This window comes from Protopterus annectens, chromosome 13.part0 (genome assembly GCF_019279795.1).
Source record: "Protopterus annectens isolate FY-2018-M chromosome 13.part0, PAN1.0, whole genome shotgun sequence".
NCBI classification, from domain to species: domain Eukaryota; kingdom Metazoa; phylum Chordata; order Ceratodontiformes; family Protopteridae; genus Protopterus; species Protopterus annectens.
In genome coordinates this window covers 444,388,708-444,410,943 of record NC_056747.1, presented here as the reverse complement: position 1 = coordinate 444,410,943, position 22,236 = coordinate 444,388,708, and positions in this window count along the sequence as shown.

Sequence of the window (22,236 nt, the reverse complement as noted above, 5' to 3'; positions counted from 1 at the left end):
GTCATATCCTTGTGTTGCCATACCGTTCACCTGTACATTTTTTGGCAGGTTGTCCAGATGTTTGGCAAGAGGTTACGTCCGGTCTATGTAAACTAGTGTTTTTATGGCAAGTTAGTTACATATAATTGAAGAGTGATGTTACAAAATAATGACAGACATTACTGTTTCAGACTACATAACTTTCAGACAATTCTGGCTACTGAAAACCCCTCACCCTACCACCTTTCTTAGTATGTAAGGTTGATATTTACAACACATGCCTATCATTGTGCCTTTGTCCCACTTTTATTCCTGCCCTTGTCCAGACGTCTTGCTGTCAGAGGTTGAGAGATATGGGTGTGGGTACAGAGTGCATTCTACTGTGCACGCATGTCCATTATATGTAAAAGCAAACATAAGAAAAAAGGATTATTGAAAATAACCACTGGCAACAGTACCAAAAAGCACTATAGTCACAAAAGCCTTAGCATCTCAGCTACACATCCTTCAATATGTCTATTATATGTGTAGTATATTCCACAGATCACTGTGACTTCCAGGTATATCAGTGGCAGAGCAGTGGGCATCACTGACATGCATAACAAGTTGGCACTGCAGTGATCTGCACATGGCCATGTCAAAGATGGCACTGTACCTAGGGCACTACAAGATGACTGCCAGGAGAATGTGCTGGCCAGATCCTGTCAGTATTAGCCACACATACACATAGCTCATTGACCCCTGCATATTTTGGACAGGCAACATGTTTTCATGTGTATTCGTACAGCCCTGCCAGTGTGTACTATGCTGCTAATTCCCAGCAAACATACATTTTACTGCATTTCTATGGGTATATGGGGGGCACACCTGTCAACTGTACACATTTGCACAGACTGTGCTGATATTTGCTTTACATTTTGGTTCCATTTACCATACTATTGTGCCCTGTCTTAGGGACTAGAGGCATATCAGTAAAGAGTACAGGTCATACTGTAATGGCATACATTTGAGTTTCAAACTTCTTACCCTTCATAGCCTTACTGCAACTCCAAGTCCTGGTGTGCTTTTACTGTGTGAGTCTGTAGGGGGGTAATTCATCATTACTGCCATTTGTGTGCCTTTACCAGACATTTCTCTCTGGTTTTCTGCAGCTGACTTGCTGTGTGGGTGTGAGGGGTGGTTATGCCTGTGACCTATGACCCCCCCAGTTAGTTGTCCCCACACATATACTGCAGTGGGATTTGCCACCTTGGGTACTACTGCTGGGGAGGCCAATTTTGGGCAGACATTTCCTGGTATCCCACATAGCTGTCAGTTGTCTGCTGCTATCCCACTCGGCAACCTCATTCCCTTGCATGCATACAGCATTTCCATAGATATGCTACCTAAACATACTAATCCATTAATTTATTGTTAAGAAGACTGACTTACCTTGTGCCTGCGACAGTTGTGAGGATGGTGCTTGAGGGCCACCTATGTTGGATGCACACAGTACACTGCCTATACATGGTAAGTTACAGGTAATGCAATGTGTGTGTCATCCATTTTACTGTGTGTGTGAGTCAGGGAGAGGTGTCAGTTAGTGGGTTCCCTTCAGTGTCAGTGCATGTGCTATGCAATGTCTCTTTTCCAAGGTGTGAGCATACTGGACATGCCTCCATCTGCCTAGAGGAGTAGGCTCAGGGTACTCCTCCTCTGAGTCCCTCTGTGCCTGTGGGGACCATGGCAATGGTGGAGGGCTGTGTGGCCCTTCCCCATGCTGTTCCTGCTGCAGCTGTTTTCTCAGGTTCATGTTGTGTAGCAAAGCACATACTATAAGCATGTGTGCACATGTGGCTGGAGAGTACTGCAAGGCTCCACCAGATATGTCAAGGCAGCAGATCAGTGACTTGAGCATCCCAGACACATGCTCTATAATGATCCTGGTTTGTGTATGTGCCTCGTTATGGTGTTCTTGTGTGGGTGTGCATTTCTGATGGGTTTCATCATCCACGGCTCCAGAGCATAGTCAGCATCCCCCATCAGATGGCAGTACAGGATGCCACCACTGGCAAATGCCTTGTACAGCTGTGATGAATGCCAGATGTGTGAGTCGTGATAGCTTCCAGGTCTGCCAGCACACAAATTCATGATAATACTCTGTGCATTGCACACAACCTGGCAGTTGATGGAGGGAAATCCCTTGCAGTTTAGGTAGACCCTACCCTGTTCACTGGATGGTGCTGTGATGTGGATGTGCTTGCAGTCTATCGCACCCAGTACCTCTGGGTATTCTGCTACATAGTGGAAGAGATGCATATTGCTGGTCCTCTCCTCACAGGTGTTGGGGAAGTAAATGTGCTCACTGTCATGTTGTAGCATGGCATCCAGGAACTGGTGGAGTACCCTGGATGCAGATGGATGTGGGACCCCCATGATGTCCCCAGTAGGTCTTTGGAAAGTACCTGTAGCTAGCATGCTTAAGGCTACACATACCTTGGTATCCACTGGAAGGGTCTAGGTCTGAGTTGAGGCCGGCACAGCTCGATGATTTGCTGAAGAATGTCTCTGTCCACCCTGTAGTGCTCTACTATCTCTAGATCATGTAGCCTCCTGGTAAGTTACTCTGGGTCTGAACACTCTTCTCCTTCTCCTCGGTCTGTGGCGGTTGTCAGCATTATCCTCCTGACCACCTTCAGCCTATAGCACATACTGATGGATCAAAGCAATGGCAGCCCCTAACATTTTTCCATTTAAAAATTCCTCTGCATGTGTACACCAGTGGTGCAGAGTTTGTGGGAAAAAACAGACTGTAAGGTATTTGCATAGTTTATACTGTTGTGCTGCAGATGCTGTGTGTATGATTGCCTGACTATGCTGCATTCCACATGCTAGATATGTAATTTGCTCTTGATTGCTTTTATTTTGCTATTTTCCTTTTTTCCTTTTTTTTCCCTTCACATTTCTCACCCTTTTAAGCCCCAAGGTGTGCTGTGCAAACCAGGAGACAAAATGTAAGCACCCTGCTATTTCCAGGGGGTTTTTTTGGGTTGTTTGTTTGTTTTAGACCTGGCACATGCCATGCAAACCTGTTTAACTAATGTAAACATGAATAAATGGCTCTCCCTGGACACAAACACACTCTTCATTTCATGGATTAAGTCGATACAGCCTCAGACACACCCCTTGCTTAGCTGTGCTTAGCTAAGCTTATCTGGGGGCCATAGGGCTTCAATGTGCTTACACAATGCAAGACACATGCCCCTTTCATGTCTGTTGCTCCTGCTGCTTACACAATCGTGTTATAGCACCTACACGTTTAGGTACAGTTTGGCACTTAGAATATTTTTGTGATTCAGTAAATTTCCCCTCATATGCATACCCCACTGCCTTAGTCCATAGTTACTACAGTACCCCAGAGCCTTTCCCCTTAATAACCAATGTTCCCTGGTATTGTTTTGATTCTGCATGCCATAGACTATAATGGCAAAATGCAGATTTCCCTTAAAATTAACTTTTCACATTTTTTTATTTATGGCATGATCCCATTTGCACGCCACAGCCCTATGCTTAAGCAGCTGAAATTGGCAAAAAAAACTCTTTTATTTTTATAAAAATGAAACACTTTTCCATGCCAATGGCCATACAATTGGCCATTAGCATGCCTAAAGATTATAATACATGCTTTTATTTGAGCTGTCATACCTCCGTTTTAATTTTTGCAGAAATGTATTTGGCTAATAGCCGAATAAATTTCTGCAACTAACACTATTCTTGCACAGATGCCTGTCTGCTTGCTGAATCACTAATTCAACTCATTTGCATGGTTTTCACCAGCAAATGAGGTAATTAGCATTATGCAGTGGTGTCCATGCAGGAATAATGTAGGCAGGCTTGGCATGTCAAAACAGTAGTTTACCGGATCAAATTCTGTGCAGGAGTGGCTACACTGTTCCTACATGGAAAAATAAGCTTATTGAATCCCAGGGCATGGGTAATCAAAATAAACAAATAGACTTGCAGTCTATTACTATCTAAGCCACTGAGCCAAAAATGTTAAAGTACAATTAAATCTAAACTTGCAAGTGTGTGTGTGTGTGTGTGTGTGTGTGTGTGTGTGTGTGTGTGTGTGTGTGTGTGTGTGTGTGTATGTGTGTTTCTGTGTTTCTGTGTGCATTTATATAAATATATATATATATATATATATATATATATATATATATATATAGATCGAATTTCATACGGCCGAGACAATATGATCAAACGTTTGGAATCTCAACGTTGTAAAATACATCCACAAACACACACAAAAAAACTTTCTCACCATTATTGCAGAGGGTCAAGCCCCCCTTCACCCCCCCAAAGGCCCGCAACTTAAACATACCAACTCCAAGATCGCCCTACAGTGAGGAAAATGGAAATCTCCCATTCTGCTCTGTAGACAGATCTCCGTTCACAATGTCGAAATTCGGAAACTTAGATTATATGGTCTTGGCCATATGAAATTTGATCTTTTGGAAATTCGGCAATGCACACACACACACACACACACACACACACACACACATATATATATATATATATATATATATATATATATATATATATATATATATAGATATGTACACACACACACACACACACACACACACACACACACACTTTGGAAATGGACTCTTGGGTCATACTATTTGTTACTGGACCCTAGAGAACAGACCCTTGGATTTTACTCTTGGGATAATAATTTTGGTATTAAAATCTGAGAGGAGTGCAAAGGACTTGATGGAATTGGTGGAATCATGTAGGACTATCATCACATTATTACAGAACTTTAGGTGTACATACAGTGATAGTTATAGAAAAATGTACAACTTTATGTACATATATGCATATAATCTATCCATAGCAGAAACATACATAACAACATTGTAGCTAAAGTGCTGTCTGTTGTTTGTCTTTCATTAAAATTTCTGGCAGTGTGCTAAAAGTACAAATCTGGGTGTAGCTAACTGTATTGCATATGTATATAACATACTCTGTGCATAGCCTTTAACATTAACTTCAGAAAAGTGCAAACTGTGCAAGTCACAGTGTATATAACTGACCCTGAATATATAAACTCGGTATAGCATTGGACATGTACCACTGTATTAGTCTCTATAATTGTTTTATGACTGAATGTGCAAGTAACTGCATTGCTCAAAATGCATCGATATGCACATTGCTCTGAATATCAAGACAATATGAATTCTTCTCAAATAGGTATAAAAGAGATTGTAATGTTTTGTTATATCTACATCATTTCAATTTTTCCCTGAAATACTGCCTCGGTGTCTGGCTACAGGCCAAAAGGGTCTTCAAACCAGCTCACCTACTCAGTTAAGAAATTAGGAAATAAAATAAAAATGAAAAGGTTAGGTTAGGAAGAACAATTCACCTTTGTGCAGCAACATATATGATGCAGGAAGTGTCTATACTCCACTCCATCTCTCCCTCTGCTTTGACACCTCTTCTAGCCTTTGCAGGGATCCCATGTTTCTGCTGGTGTGTGGTTTAAGGTTGCACTTTATGAGAAGGCCCACAGAATAAGGCAGACTACCTGGCAGGAGATGCTCTGCTACAAGAATAAGAGGCCAAAATGAGAATGAACAAAGAAGATTCACTGATATGTGCAAATTATGAAAAAACATCTCAAGGGAAATATATGCTATAATGAGGCACCAGATATATTATATTTAGCTGATGAGATGGTGAAATTTGTTAAGAATTATGGAGTGATGTCCATGGTTACCCCTTCGCCAATGAGAAAATTAATTACTTTGGAATTCTTCACGTTCTGTGAAACATGTCTCTGCAGCAACAATTCTGTCAAACTGCAATTCAGAAAACAGAAAACCCATTAAAGTTATCCCATATTTATTCCTACATTTATTCTATTTTTGTTTTTAAGTACTAAAGTGCTGCTCATTATTGAAAAGAACAGTGTGTGTATTCACATAGATTCTAAATGCTGCCGTGAAACACTATACAGTGTGGATATTGTAGCATGATGCAGCCAAATGCTGCTTGTGTTTAGCTTCAACATGGTGCATTTTTTAAGTAAAAGCGCTGCATAGTAAATTGGGCCAACTACTTTATAGGGAACACTACTGTACTGTAGTGAAGTGGACATGGCATGAGTGGTCACATGACCAGCATACAAAAAATAGGTGGCTGTGTGTGTTCATACATTCTACAAAGTGCTGCATAGCTGCAACAGGGGCAGTATAAGCAGGCCCCAGAGGGCTAGCATGACAATAAGCCAACTCAGGCCATCATAAAAATAGGGAATAAAGTGAATAAGAAAAAAACACCTTGTATGCCAAAGAACTTCAAGTACAAATACAAATCGAGGAACAAAAAACACAAGTCAAATGCTCAGTAGCTTTAATATCAAACACAAAGATTTCAAGTACAACTCTTCATCAGTGTGTGGAATACAAAACCACAATTAGATCAATTTATACAGCAAGACAGCCAATCAGCTCACACATTTAATTAACATTTAAAGTGCTGTCATTTAAAATACTTATTTAGCAAATAAAAAGCATATTTTAAAAAGCCTTCCTAAAACTATTAATAAAAACATACACTTACACAAAATGCAAAAAATAAAAAATGCAAAAAATAATAAAATACACATTATTCAGTTTTCAAACCAAATCTTGTCTATCCTTTAAAATGGGCTTAATACTAACACTAGAGTTCAGCCCAGGAAAGTTATCAGCACAGAAATACTTTATCTACTTATATTTGCTCAATTCAGTTTTATTTTTAATATCCCCATCGCTATCATTCATATGGACTACTTGTAAAATTCTAAACTTAAACTTATGCTGTAGCCCATTACTAGATATATGTTTTGCTAATGCATTTGTTATAATGTTCCTTCGAATATTTGATAAATGGGTACTTATTCTCTCCTTTAATTTTTTGTTTGTCTTGCCAACATAGAAACAATTGCATTGAATACAATTGGCAAGATAAATCACATTCTCTGTACTACATGTACCTCTAGCTATAAATTTAAATATCTTTCCACTTAGCGGATTTCAAAAAGTTGTATCAGTACTGATATCTGCACAGTGTACACAATTAAAGCAGGGGAGAGTGCCTGATTTATTACTTACAAAATTCTTAGTCAATCTGCTTTTATTCACATAGGCAAGGCAGCAAAGTACAAGAGAATGAAAAAAATAACTGTTGGCAGCAATATACTCAATTTATCAGACTATAAATTCTTCTAAATTACTACTGTTAGCCAGAGGGCTGTCATTTATTCCATCTAAGGCTGGTGATTTGACGGACTTGTTAACTGAACTAAGATTGTTTGTTAGGACTTTGGACTTGAAACTGTATAAAAATAATGAAAGCAATGAAATGTTTCTGAAGTGTGCTAGCAACTTTATACCATATAGTACTCCAACAGTTAAAGTGTTTACAAATATGTCTGAGCAGGATATTTATGAAGTGTTTTTAAACAAAAAGGTACTAGGTTTTATAACCTTACTAAAGAAGAACAAAATGCATTCATTTCATTGTGTACAAATGATGATATAATTATCAAACCTGCTGATAAAGGTGGGATGATTGTAATAATGAATAAGAAGCAGTATTTTAACTGGATGAGGGATTTTTTTCTGATTCTCAAACATTTACTCTAGTTAATAAAACATTTGTCAGTATGATTATTAGTAAGGTAAAAGGTTTTCTTTATGATTTACTAATGTAGGGTAGTATAACTTCAGAGGCTTACAATTATTTGTATCTAGCTAATGCCGTAATTCCATTTATTTATGGATTACCAAAAATTCATAAATCTATAACTACACCTGCCACGAGACCTATAGTCTCTGGTAAGAAATGGATTACTACAGCTATTTCTAAATCTATGGATAAACAGTTAGCTCCCTTGCTAAGACTTTGTCATAGTTTTATTAAGGACACCCATTATTTTTTGTTGGCTCTCAAAGAATGGTGGGTAACTAGCTTTAATGCTGATATTTTATTAGTAACAATGGGCATAAAATCCTTATTCACTGTCATTCTGAATTCTTTTGGAATTGAAGCAGTAAGGGAATATTTGAATCTACATAGTGAATTTGCTACATCTAAGGTTGAACTGCTATGCTCTATGCTAGAATGTGTTCTTGAAAATAATATGTTTAGTTTCAACAACAGCTTCTACCATCAGCAACAAGGTGTGGTGATGGGGACTCCCATCGCAAACACCTATGCTAATATTGTGATGGCCAGATGGGAAGAAAAACACATATTTTTTTGAAAATGAGAAGACCTTTAGAAATGTTGATTTGCTGTTTTATAAATGGTTTCTTGATGATATTTTCCTGCTCTGGAAAGGGAATAGTAGTAGATGTTATGCTTTTGTTCAGTATTTGTAAACCACAACAGATTTTTTATTGTTCGATGTCAATTCTTCATTAGATAATATTATTTTTTTAGATATTACTATCATAAAGGAGAATGACACCTTTAACACCACTATCCATAAAAAAACGGTACAAGCAGTAAAATATGTCCACTCAGAAAGTATGCATCCCAAGCATATTTTTAGGGGTGTGGTTAAGAGCCAATTCATGACAGCAAGTCCATTAAGTACTAGCGATGGGATGTTTCTTATAGAGATGGGATGTTTCTTAAGGAAATGGAAGAGATGGTCTTAGATTTTAAAAGCAGAAGCTACAATAGTAGTCTTTATTGAACAATCTAAGAATGAAGTTAGCCAATCTCAGATGTAGCATAGCAATGCCTTGTCTTGCAAGGTTAAATAGTAGTTTAGCTGATACTCACTAGCTAGGAATAAAAATGTAGATGGAATTAATTATATAATGAAATACAATAGGCATACATATATGATACAGAAAATTATTAGGAAGAATTGGACTATATTGTCATCAAATTAGGAAATTTATGAGTTAGTAGGAGAAAAAACAAAATTTACTTTTAAGAGAGAAAACAATCTTAAATAGCTACTCTGCTATAAATATGTTAATAAAAGCAGATCAACTAAGAATTTCATAAGTAATAAATCAGGTACTCTACCCTGCTTTAGCTGTGTACACTGTACAGATATCAGCACTGATACAACTTACAGACATCTGCTAAGCAGAAAGATATATAAATTTAGATGTACATGTAGTACAGAGAATGTGGTTTATCTTGCCAACTGTATTCAATGCAATTGTTTCTACATTGGCAAGACGAACAAAAAATTAAAGGAGAGAATAAATGGCCATTTATCAGATATTCGAAGGAACATTATGACAAATGCATTAGCAAAACATATATTTAGTAATGGGCTACAGCATAAGTTTAAGTTTAGAATTTTACAAGTAGTCCATATGAATGATAGCGATGGGGATATTAAAAATAAAACTGAATTGATCAAATATAAGTGGATAAATTATTTCTGTGCTGATAACCTTCCTGGGCTGAACTCTAGTATTAGTATTAAGCCCATTTTAAAGGATATACATGATTTGGTTTGAAAATTGAATAATGTTTATAAGGTAAATTATTATTTTTTGCATTTTTTTAATTTTTGCATTTTGTGTAAGTGTACGTTTTTATAAATAGTTTTAGGAAAGATTTTTGAAACTATGCTTTTTATTTGCTAAATAAGTATTTTAAATGAGGGCACTTTAAATGTTGTTCATTAAATATTTGAGCTGATTGGCTGTCTTGTTGTATAAACTGATCTAATTGTGGTTTAGTATTCCACACACTGATGAAGAGTTGCACTTGAAATCTTTATGTTTGATATTAAAGCTATTGAGCATTGGACTTCTGTTTTTTGTTCTTGAAAAATAGAACTCCCATCGCAAACACCTATGCTAATATTGTGATGGCCAGATGGGAAGAAAAACACATATTTTTTTGAAAATGAGAAGACCTTTAGAAATGTTGATTTGCTGTTTTATAAATGGTTTCTTGATGATATTTTCCTGCTCTGGAAAGGGAATAGTAGTGGATGTTATGCTTTTGTTCAGTATTTGTAAACCACAACAGATTTTTTATTGTTCGATGTCAATTCTTCATTGGATAGTATTATTTTTTTAGATATTACTATCATAAAGGAGAATGACACCTTTAACACCACTATCCATAAAAAAAACGGTACAAGCAGTAAAATATGTCCACTCAGAAAGTATGCATCCCAAGCATATTTTAGGGGTGTGGTTAAGAGCCAATTCATGACAGCAAGTCAATTAAGTACTAGCGATGAGATGTTTCTTATAGAGATGGGATGTTTCTTAAGGAAATGGAAGAGATGGTCTTAGATTTTAAAAGCAGAAGCTACAATAGTAGTCTTTATTGAACAATCTAAGAATGAAGTTAGCTGATTTCAGATGTAGCATAGCAATGCCTTGTCTTGCAAGGGAAAATAGTAGTTCAGCTGATACTCACTAGCTAGGAATAAAAATGTAGATGGAATTAATTATATAATGAAATACAATAGGCATACAGATATGATACAGAAAATTATTAGGAAGAATTGGACTACATTGTTATCAAATTAGGAAATTTATGAGTTAGTAGGAGAAAAACCAAAATTTACTTTTAAGAGAGAAAACAATCTTAAATAGCTACTCTGTCATAAATATGTTAATAAAAGCAGATCGACTAAGAATTTCATAAGTAATAAATCAGGTACTCTACCCTGCTTTAATTGTGTACACTGTGCAGATATCAGTACTGATACAACTTACAGACATCTGCTAAGCAGAAAGATATATAAATTTAGATGTACATGTAGTACAGAGAATGTGGTTTATCTTGCCAACTGTATTCAATGCAATTGTTTCTACATTGGCAAGACGAACAAAAAATTAAAGGAGAGAATAAATGGCCATTTATCAGATATTCGAAGGAACATTATGACAAATGCATTAGCAAAACATATATTTAGTAATGGGCTACAGCATAAGTTTAAGTTTAGAATTTTACAAGTAGTCCATATGAATGATAGTGATGGGGATATTAAAAATAAAACTGAATTGATCAAATATAAGTGGATAAATTATTTCTGTGCTGATAACCTTCCTGGGCTGAACTCTAGTATTAGTATTAAGCCCATTTTAAAGGATAGACATGATTTGGTTTGAAAATTGAATAATGTTTATAAGGTAAATTATTATTTTTTTGCATTTTTTAATTTTTGCATTTTGTGTAAGTGTACGTTTTTATAAATAGTTTTAGGAAAGATTTTTGAAACTATGCTTTTTATTTGCTAAATAAGTATTTTAAATGAGGGCACATTAAATGTTGTTAATTAAATGTTTGAGCTGATTGGCTGTCTTTCTGTATAAACTGATCTAATTGTGGTTTTGTATTCCACACACTGATGAAGAGTTGCACTTGAAAGCTTTATGCTTGATATTAAAGCTACTGAGTATTGGAAGTCTGGTTTTTGTTCTTGAAAAATAGGGAATAAATTAAAGGAACAAATGGAAAAGAACAAGTATAGGAGCACATGTATCTGCACACACACACACACACACACACACACACACACACACACACACACACACACACACACACACACACACACACACACACACACACACACACACACACACACGGATAACCTGATGGAAATATAGTGGGGAAAGTTTTTTTTTTTTTTTTTAAGGACAGGTGTCCATTTTACTTTCTTGGAAAAAAAAGGGTAGATGGGGTCAGCACCTATGAGCTTATATGGAAGTGAATGAGGGTATACTGAAGGTAGGTCAGGCAGAGACAAGCAAAGATAAAATGCAGACAGAGAAGAGACAGACTAAGGTGGTATGAACACAAAAAGGGGTTTAAATAGTGAAGGGGCAAAGACAGATGGAAGCAATTAATGAGGATGACTGGATTAAACAATGTATAGAGAGTGACACATAAGGATGGGGAAAACCATGGCGGTAGATAGGGCATAGTAAAGATGGTCTGTCTGACAAGCCCAGAGGAGAATACATACAGATGTCAGTCACCTTTGCTGGTGATATCACAGGTATATATTTGTCCCTGATGACTCAGCAATTGATGCTGATCATTCATGTGACTGTATTAGTCACACCTGGAAGTATTCTATGGTCTGAATGCAGAAGTCCAGCTGCCAGCACCCCTAAGATGCACCCAGCCACAACACTTTACACTGGGCAATCTAAGTGGACCAATCTGGACCACTCTTAGATGAGAAGCCTTTATCCTCCCTCCAGACAGGTGGCCATGGAGGTTACCAGTATAACTTTCAGGTCACTTTCAGTAAATCAACCTTCAACACACTGATAGCAGGCAGGCCTGGTAACTGCTGGATGTCCATCATCAGCCATAGTGGTTGAAACAGACCCAACTGGCTGTTGCTGTGCTCTTAAACCATGGCTGAACTTGTAGAAAGAGGAGAGAAAAACAGAAGAAGAAAAAAAAAGAAATGCATGTCCTATTTTAGTGACACACAAAGAACAGTCACCATATTGTAGGAGACTGCACTAACTTCAGCAAGTCAAGAATAGGAATTTGGTAGAAAAGGGTCTGTCATGTAAAGACAAAGTGAAAGAAAATAAGTGTTAATGCAGCTCAGTACAGTACTGAGTGCACTTGGTGCATGGAGGCAACAGGGATAGATAGAAAATAATATATTGGGTGAGGTATCATAGCACAGTTGCATGGTAGGTTAATGTGCCTGACAGAGAACAGGGCACAGGTGGATGATAGGTTATTGTGCTGATGAGTGAAGGACTCATCCTGACAGAGAAAGGAGAATAGATCACAAGTGCATGTGAGATTACTGTACCAATGTGGGTGATGGCACACTCTGGCTTATGCTAGAAGGGAAACAATGCTTCCTGTGCATACATCATAAAAAGCCATGTGCAGAGAGAGAGGTGAGACTTAATATCCATGTTGCAAGACAGAGAAAAGCAGTAAGATGACCAATGTTGATGCCATTGTGGAATAGGATGGGATTGCTGAAATCACAACAGCAGATAGGTATGTACCCACCAGAAGGAAGCAGAGGGACAGTACTGGGCCACAACGTTCTACCAAGGAGACTCATAGGGGAGACACACACATATATACTCACTTGTGTGTAGCCTGCAGGTATATATATGTGCTGTCATGGACTCAAGAGAAAGGCAATGTCTGGAAAAGTAGAGCACCCAGTAGGCAGAGGTATCACTGCAACCTCTATGCAGACCTGGCATAGAATGTGTGGCCATGGATACTAGGTGTGACAAGGACTGGTGCAGAACATTAATGCTCAGGGTAGCCACAAAGAGCAGTACTACTGATGCATTCCTTAGTCCCAGATATGATTCTTTATGTCAAGAGATAAGCACAGGACACTGCAGGCAAACATTCACAAGATGTGGCAATTATCATCAGAGAAATTCACAGAGGTGGAAGATTTCTTGATAACCCTGTCTGAGGGAAGTGACAGACTCCCCCCCCCCCAACCATTACCTGGCAGTGGATTTGATTTGGAAATTGGACTGGTGATCCCTACTCGTGTGTCTGTAGTGAATGAATAATGTTTGTATTTGTATATTTGTTTCCAGTTGTACATCAACCTGCATGTGTGAAGAGCTTTTTCAGCAAAATACATATGCATTTTTGCTTTACATGTACAGCAGATCTGTAACTGTGCACCACAAGCTATGTAACTATCCATATAATCCACGGGAGGGAAAGGAGAATATATTCTGCCACTGCTATAAGGACATTATCTACCTGCAGTCAGTTTCCACTAGTGGAGGGACCAAACAGCGGGCATCCGTATTGCCTCTGATCTACTTGCACCTACCATATTGGGGAGGCATGTAGGTAGCAATTTCCACTATGATTTTGGTTACTACCCTAGTCAGACTGCCAGACTTGGTATCAATCAAGGGAAGTGCAGGTCAGTGATCAAGACACAGATGGCCACTGTGCACACCATGGCAAAGATGCTGAATGCTGCATAGATTGCATGAGGACATGCAGCCACTGCAGGGTCTATGGGATAGCATGCACTGCATGCAGACTAGCACAGCATATAAACACTATTTATGAGGGCAGTGATAGCTCAACTGGCAACCATTGCTGCATGCATGAGGATACTTGCAAATCTGCACCATGTTCATGCAAGGGTCTGAATTCACGGTGGATAGTTACAGCCTTAAACAGATAACATATACTGTTCCAAAGACTGCATCACTGCTACTTCTTGCCATCACAGCCTCTACACCTAGGTATAGCCAACAGTCATCAGGCTGTACAGGGATACCGTGAAGGGCCAGTCTCTCTGATCCATGCAATTCCACATCATTCCTTTCACCTGTTATGTCACTGAGTGCAATGCCCAGGTGCAGCCATGCTTCAGGTCATGGATGCTATACATATATTGCCTTCTCAAATGGGAGGAGGCCACAGAGGGGTTCTTATACAGCTCCCAAATAGCTATACCATTGATTTTGTGAATGTATCCAACCCTGACACTGCAAGTCCACCTCCCATAGTATGTACAATATATAATATATTACATAAGAAGGTGTAATACCTTTGGTAACACTGTCATCTCCTGTCACTGTGCTTCATCTCACTTGTGCAAATGCTGATGATGATGACTGTTCACTACCTACCACTCTGGCCTGTGTGGTTGAGCTAATGTCTGATGCACAGCATGGCCAGTTAATTCACTATAATGCAGAACCTGGCTGTATTTATTCATCCATCAGTTTTAGTCTGTGTTGATCTTGTTACAGTCCATAGTAGACAGCCAGACACTACCTTTTTGTTAATGCCATCATCTATTACTCCCACATCTGCAATGCAGGGGGGGCATTGCTGCAGCCTGTCCCTCTTGTTTTGCTGCTGCAACAGGTCTGTCAGTCTGTACTGTAATGTTCCCAAGTTGTGGCTGCTTCTGTACAACCATATTGTGTAATATAGCACATATCATGTACAACTGATTGCATGTTGTCTGCATATTTCAGGTTCGTTTAGTGTACAACCAAATGTGTCTAATCAAAATTTGCCTTGTGGATTCCAAACATGTTTGACAATGGTATTTGTCTGTAAATGCTGTTTTGGCCATGGTCTGGTGTTTTTGGTTAGGGGTCATTAACCGTGGTTTTAAAGCATTTCTTATGTCATCTGCAACACAACAGTAAACACCGTTATGAATGGCCCACTGCAAATGTCAGTGGGAAGAGCATATCTTGGCATTTGTGCCTGTAAGTCACCCCCACACAAAATGTTGCTAGAGGTAGCACATGTGCCAGATGTGGAAATTATAGTAAATGCCTAGACTGTACCCAGGACATTTTGCTTACAGTTGCTAGTATTAAAACTCAAATTAACAGTTGTAAACAAAACAAACAAGACACCGAACTTCACCAGATAAAATTGCCATTGAAAATACACCCTTAAATAAAAAAGCTCTACTATGATGTTGAAATGTCAGTTATTTTTATTTGGTGCTTTTTGTTATATATTGGATATTATTGATGCAATGATTTTTTTATGTATTTTTTTATAATTTCATGAGATTTTTTTTAATTGATTTTGTTCTCTAATTGGATGAGCCTTTTTATTTAAGGGTGTATTTTCAATGGCAATTTTATCTGATGAAGTTTCATGTATTAATTAAAGGAACAAAAGTGTTAATTTCTTCATATTGGGTGTCAGATGTGTCATGTTTCTGCAGTGATCTTTTTGTCTTGTTTGTGTAGTTGCTAGCATAGTGTTAAGTTTTAACTAAGGTCCTAACTCATGCTCCTTTATCATAAGTATTTTGGATACATTTGGCCTATTGGTTATTGAACATATTCCATATAATACCATGTACAATGCACATCACCCATCAATTGATGGATATGAAGCACTGTTGGTTGATATACCCCATCTCATGTAGAGTAGATGAAGCCTTAACTCATTACATCGGAATGACACCTCCAGGTGCATCTGCAGTTAACTCCTACTGATGCCGCCAGGCATCAAGTATTGCTTGTTCATATTTGCATCAATAATTCCAAAACCATGTTATGTGCAATATTTTAAAATATTTCAGCTTAAAGCTTACACAATGGCAAACTGAACTGCATTAATATTTGACCTCTGTCTAGTGCAAGCAGATAGTAACTGTTGTTTTTTTTAGGATAGTAATTTATATAGATACAATTTTCACATTTTCTAAATATCTCAGCAATCAAGTAACACAGACAGAACTCCTTAGCCTTATATGAAAGGTCTCAGATATATGAATACAATTCTGCTGACAGTATGAGTATAACTTGAGTGGTTGCTGAGATATTGTAAGCTGTTTACAAAATATTAGAAATGTAATAGTTACTCCCCCAGATTCACGAAGCTTCATGCAAGAATAAGACTGTTCTTGCATGGAGCAGTTTGTGTCCGTTTAGAACAGCAGCGCGCCTTGTATATGCATGAAGGCATGCTGCTGTTTAATCTACACAAATACGAACTGTGAACGAGTACAGGGGGCATGTCTGAGTAGCGCACGGACACTAAACACGCCCCCTGCACTCAGAAATTGCTGTACAGCACTTTCATATCTGAACTGACATAATATTAGACCTTTGCTTTTGCTAAAGCAGGAAATGTATGCAAATGCACACATAACGGGGGATAAATCCCCCAAAAGTGAAAAAGCACAAACACAGCCCCATGAACATAGAAAGTTGATAGAGAACAGGTCATGCATTACCATGAATTACGTAAGGGCAGAAGTTTGAAAGCAAATGTATACTAATAATCCCTTACAGCAGTGCATGTTAACAAAGGCACAAATAATGGGAGAATAAATACTACATTAAGGACATGCCTGAAAAATTGCCCTCACACACTTAGAAAGTTGATAGATAACAGGATATGTATTAGCAGGAGTCCCTGAAGCATAGAAGCCTGAAAGCCAAATCAATGCCAGTATTTCATGATTGCAGTCCCAAGTAGTTGTCAGAACACAATACACACCCATATAACCTAATAATATATAATTTTTTCACTAGCCAAAGGAATGTTTAAGTGTATGTAAGTGGGTGTGTACGTTATGGCCGCCTGCTTAGCATAGCGTAAACATCCCATAGGAGCTAAATGCAAATAGGTGAAATTTCTAAGCTGAAGTAGTATAGTGGTTAGAATTGTGGTGCTACATGTAGGTATTTAGGGTTCAAGGCCCAAAACAAGCAACTTCCTTTCCTATGTGAAAGTAGTGCTAAAATTATTTTAGTAAACTTAAATTATGTAACAACTTTTTTTTGTCAGCCAGGGCAGTGTAGCAGTTCCAAAAGTGAGATGTCAATGTAGAAAAGATGTGAAACACCCATATAAACACAAGTGCCCCATACGGTATAGTCACACAAGAATATAATGTAATGAAAGCACATAGGGGGATGTCATGGAAAGTAAATGTAAAATTATAATGTGTATATAAATATTATTTTATAATACAAAATTATAAGTATAATATGCTTAAATGTCCCTTAATCACTCTGCATCCATCAGACCTTGTTCTGCCCAAAACAAAATAGTCAGTCCTGCTAAGTGTCAAACCCTGGATGCTGTACTCTACAATCACAGCAAAATACCACTACACCATATGAGCTGTGAGTAGCTGCAATGCTTTAACAAAAATATCATGCATTCTCTTATTTAACATGAATGAAAAAAATACAGCAGTCCTAAGTGTCAAACCCATGACCCTGGCCACTATAGTCAGAGGAATGTACTACTACACCATCTGAGCTGCAAAAAACTGCTGTTGCTTTTTCAAACATATGCAATAGAGGCATACAACATTAGGGAGGAAGCTTTGTGGAATCATTCATGTGTTGTATATAGCTATATGCACACACACACACACACACACACACACACACACACACACACACACACACACACACACACACACACACACACTCACACACATGTGTGTGTGTGTGTCTGATGAAACATATATATGAAAAAGTTGAGTCATAATATAGATACACATATATAAAAATATAAAGGAAGGGAAAAAAATATATATCTAAATATATATATATATATATATATATATATATATATATATATATATATATATATGGTCGACATTTCAGAATGTCAACATTCATATGGCCGAGACCATATGATCGACATTCAAAATGTTGCTCATACAAGTAAAAAATAAAAAAAACACAGAAAAACTTATCTTCACGCTGCTAGCGGGGGGCAGGGGTGCTATACCCCCTGCACCCCCCCCATGGGGGGTTCCACACCCTACACCCCCTGGAACTTAAACCAACTCTGAGATTGCACTACAGTATGGAACATGGAAACCTTTCCATTCCACACTGTACGGAGATGCCGGTTCCGCATGGTCGACATTTTGAATGTTGATCATATGGTCTCAGCCATATGAATGCCGGCATTCTGAAATGTCGACCATGTGAAGGGAACACACACATATGTATGTATATATATATATATATATATATATATATATATATATATATATATATATATATATATATATATATATAGGGACATATTTCAAAAACTGATGTTACAAATGAAGACATTTGCTACAGCAACAGGGTGCATTCCATCAGACAATTACTGCAGGATATGAGGATGGAAACTGAAATGTTATGTCATTATTTACTATCATAAATCCATGGATCATCACCGTGATTTACCAGACAAATACAAATAAATTATGGAACTGAACAAAAGTATGGGACAAACATCCAGATATTGTGTGAAAATCCTGGCAGTGGAGAGGTATGCTCAGAACCCCTTAGTGCAATGAATCCGGACTAAGCCTGACAAAGTGGCGGGACAAAGGCCTGAAAACAGGGACATATCGAAAATACGTGAGTAGATAAGCTGAGAAAGTTGATGTAGTAACACTGTATGTACTAACATATATCAACTGAAATATCACAGTTGCATGACTCAATTGCTTCTCAATAGTTAGTGACCTCAATACCCACATCATCCGAATGATGTGTCAGGAATACACAACAGTTATGGGGACCAGACCAAACATATCGGCCAGACAACTGCACATCTTACAAATATGTGGACATAACACAACATTAGGGAAACTGTACTGAGCAATGTCCAAACTACAATCAGACTGACTTAACACTACCCAAGTCCAGCTCTGGGGCTGTACACATGCATTAGCAAATATAACAGGCACTACAGGGATGTAATGCTAGTGGAAACCTGACACTGGTGTGAAAGTGCATACCCCCAAACAATTGCACCACAGTCACAGTGACATACCAGTAAGCAAACTGAACACTACATTATAATGACTGTGTGAGCAACAAAATCCTGATTGCCACTCACACATTACACCTACATATACTTCCCCAAGTCACAGTGTAATGGGAATCCTGAGGTGTTGCGGGACATGTCACAGTCTGCATGTACAAACAGATACAGTCGATAAGGAACCAGAAACCAGAGCAGCATGCACAGTCAGATAGAAAGGGCCCATGACACTCACATGTACTCCCTCCCTACACAGCCCAAATAACATGTCCACACACTACACTGCTACACAGTCCTGACAGTCTTTTAACAATGGGCAGACATACACAGACTCTCAAATGTACAGTTTCCCACAGAATGTATAGGTACAGGACTTATATATATATATATATATATATATATATATATATATATATATATATATATATATATATATATATATATATATATATATATATATATATATATATATATATATAGCCACTTCCTTGTTACATGTCTGGTGGTCTATGACATTACTGGAAAGGTAGCAGGAATGAATGCAATAAATAATGTTACTACATACCTCTGAACCTCTTAGTGCATGACATCTGGACAAAGCCTGACATAATTGAGGGACAGAGACCCAAACACATGGGTATATTGGACATATTGCTGTCATAAATGTAGGCAGTTGCTGGTGTTACTGGCTTTGTTGTAACATATCTTTTCTGAGGGATATGAAGTCAGTAATACTAATGGATGTCAGCATTTACTGACTGCATTTCCCAGAGTATCCCACTGATTAGCCAAGGACAACAAACTGTCTGGGGAACAGTCCAAGAATATGAGCCATGCATCTGGACAGTGTCTAGGCCTCTAGACAGTGTAGAGGTATGACCACAGTGATGTAGCAGAATGGAAATCCCCTGGCAGCTTCCAAACATGTCACCAAGCACCTTATGAAATGCAGTAAGACCAACATGGCACTCCCCCACATCACCTTTGGGCAATTACCCATGTATATTCAAATATAGCATGCACTACAAGGATGGAACTGTAGTGAAAAGCAGAGAGTAGTGCAAAAATGTCAACCCAAAAACATGTGCACCACAGTCACAGCAACATACCAGTACCCAAAATGAATTATAGAGTAGAACGACTGTCTGAGAAAACATATCCTGACTGCCAGTCACACACTATACTGACATATACTGGCCCAATTCAAAGTGTACTGGAAATCCTGAAGTGTTACAGGACATTGCACAGTCAGCCCCTACAAGCATACAGACCTGATAGACCACCAGCAGATGTAGCAGCATGCAGAGTCAGATAGGTAAAGGATGTATGGCACTCACATCTACTACTCTCCCTACCCAGCCCAACAAACATCTACACAGAACACTGCTATACAACCTTAGCAGTCTGCTCACAATGGCCAGACATACATAACTGTAATATGTGCAGACTTCCACAGACTTACTAGGATGTGGAACCATAATCCTGGCCACCACTGTATACCATGGCCAGGAGTCTGCCAGGTCACTGGCATGATAACTGGAGTGCAGTTGGTAATTAATAGATTCATAGATTCATAGATTATTACTAGGCTAATTGCCCTTGCAAGCCATTTTAAGCCTAGCCCAATTATCCCTTGTGAGACTCGAACCCTGCACCTTGTGTTTGTAAGGCAAACACCTTAACCATTAGGCCATCCTCCCACCCCCAAAAACACACACTTGCCAATTGTAGGATTCAAACCCCTATCTGACTGTTATGACACTTGAGATGGACGCATTAGCAGAGCACACTATTTGCATTACTAGCACAATGATATACCATACCTCTGCATTGCATAGTGCAGGACATCTGGACAATGCATGACATACTTGTGGGGCAGGGGGTTGGAAAGAGGGACATATCAAAAATAATGGTGTTACAAACTAAAACAGTAGCTGGTGTTACACATGTTGTTGTAATATAACATTCCTGCAGGATATGATGTCTGGAACACCAATGGCTGTCAACAGTTACTGACTACAATCTTCACATTATCCTACCAACCCACAAAAACAGATGCTGTTTGAGGAATAGATCTAGCATAACAGGCAAACATCTGGCCAGTCTGTGGACAACATGCCAGTTAAGAGGTATGTCAGAGGCCTATCACTGTCAGATGTCAAGTCACCCAGTAAATGCATGTCCAGATGAACCCTGTAAATCTAGCCATGTGTATAACAGCACTAATGACATACAAGCTGTACCCAATTCTGGAGCTTTGTCCCCCAAGTTGTTAGGCTGTCTCCACATGTCCTGTCCTGTGAAGTACTTCCACCTACTGTCTGTGAAGCTGTAGCCCCAATACCTCTGTAATGTCCCCCACACAGGCAAAGAAAATGGGCAAGGTCCATAAGAAAGGTGTCCCATATGTTGGAACTAGCAGCAGTGTCCAGACCCACACCACAATACTATGTGGACACCTACATAGCTTTATGGCCTCATCAATACCCGATAGGACATCAACTCTTTCAAGGTAGGCTGAACGTCTGTGTTGGGCAGCAGCAATAGACAACTACTATCATAAGTGGAAATAATCACAGGATGGGCCACGAAGGAACAGGTGCCTCATTGGAAGCTATGTCACCTTGTTCTGCACAAGCAATTTATGTCACAGGTGATATATCCTAAGGCTGTCTATGAGTGCAAATGGGAGACATCTACCAAGGCCAATCACTAAGCCTTCCAGATGTGTGTCTGCAATTTCAGAGGTAACACACATATCTGCTCTGTAGTGGTGGTCAATAACACCACATACACATATGACATAGATATAGGCAACCAGCTGCAGACAGGTGAAGTGTAAACATCACCCCTCTGCCCCCCCATAGGTACACATGTACAGCACCTGTCTCCTTCCCTCATAATCAGGGAGCAGGTCTGTAATGCCCTCATAAAGGCAACAGGTAGAGGTCTCCATAGACCTGATACCAT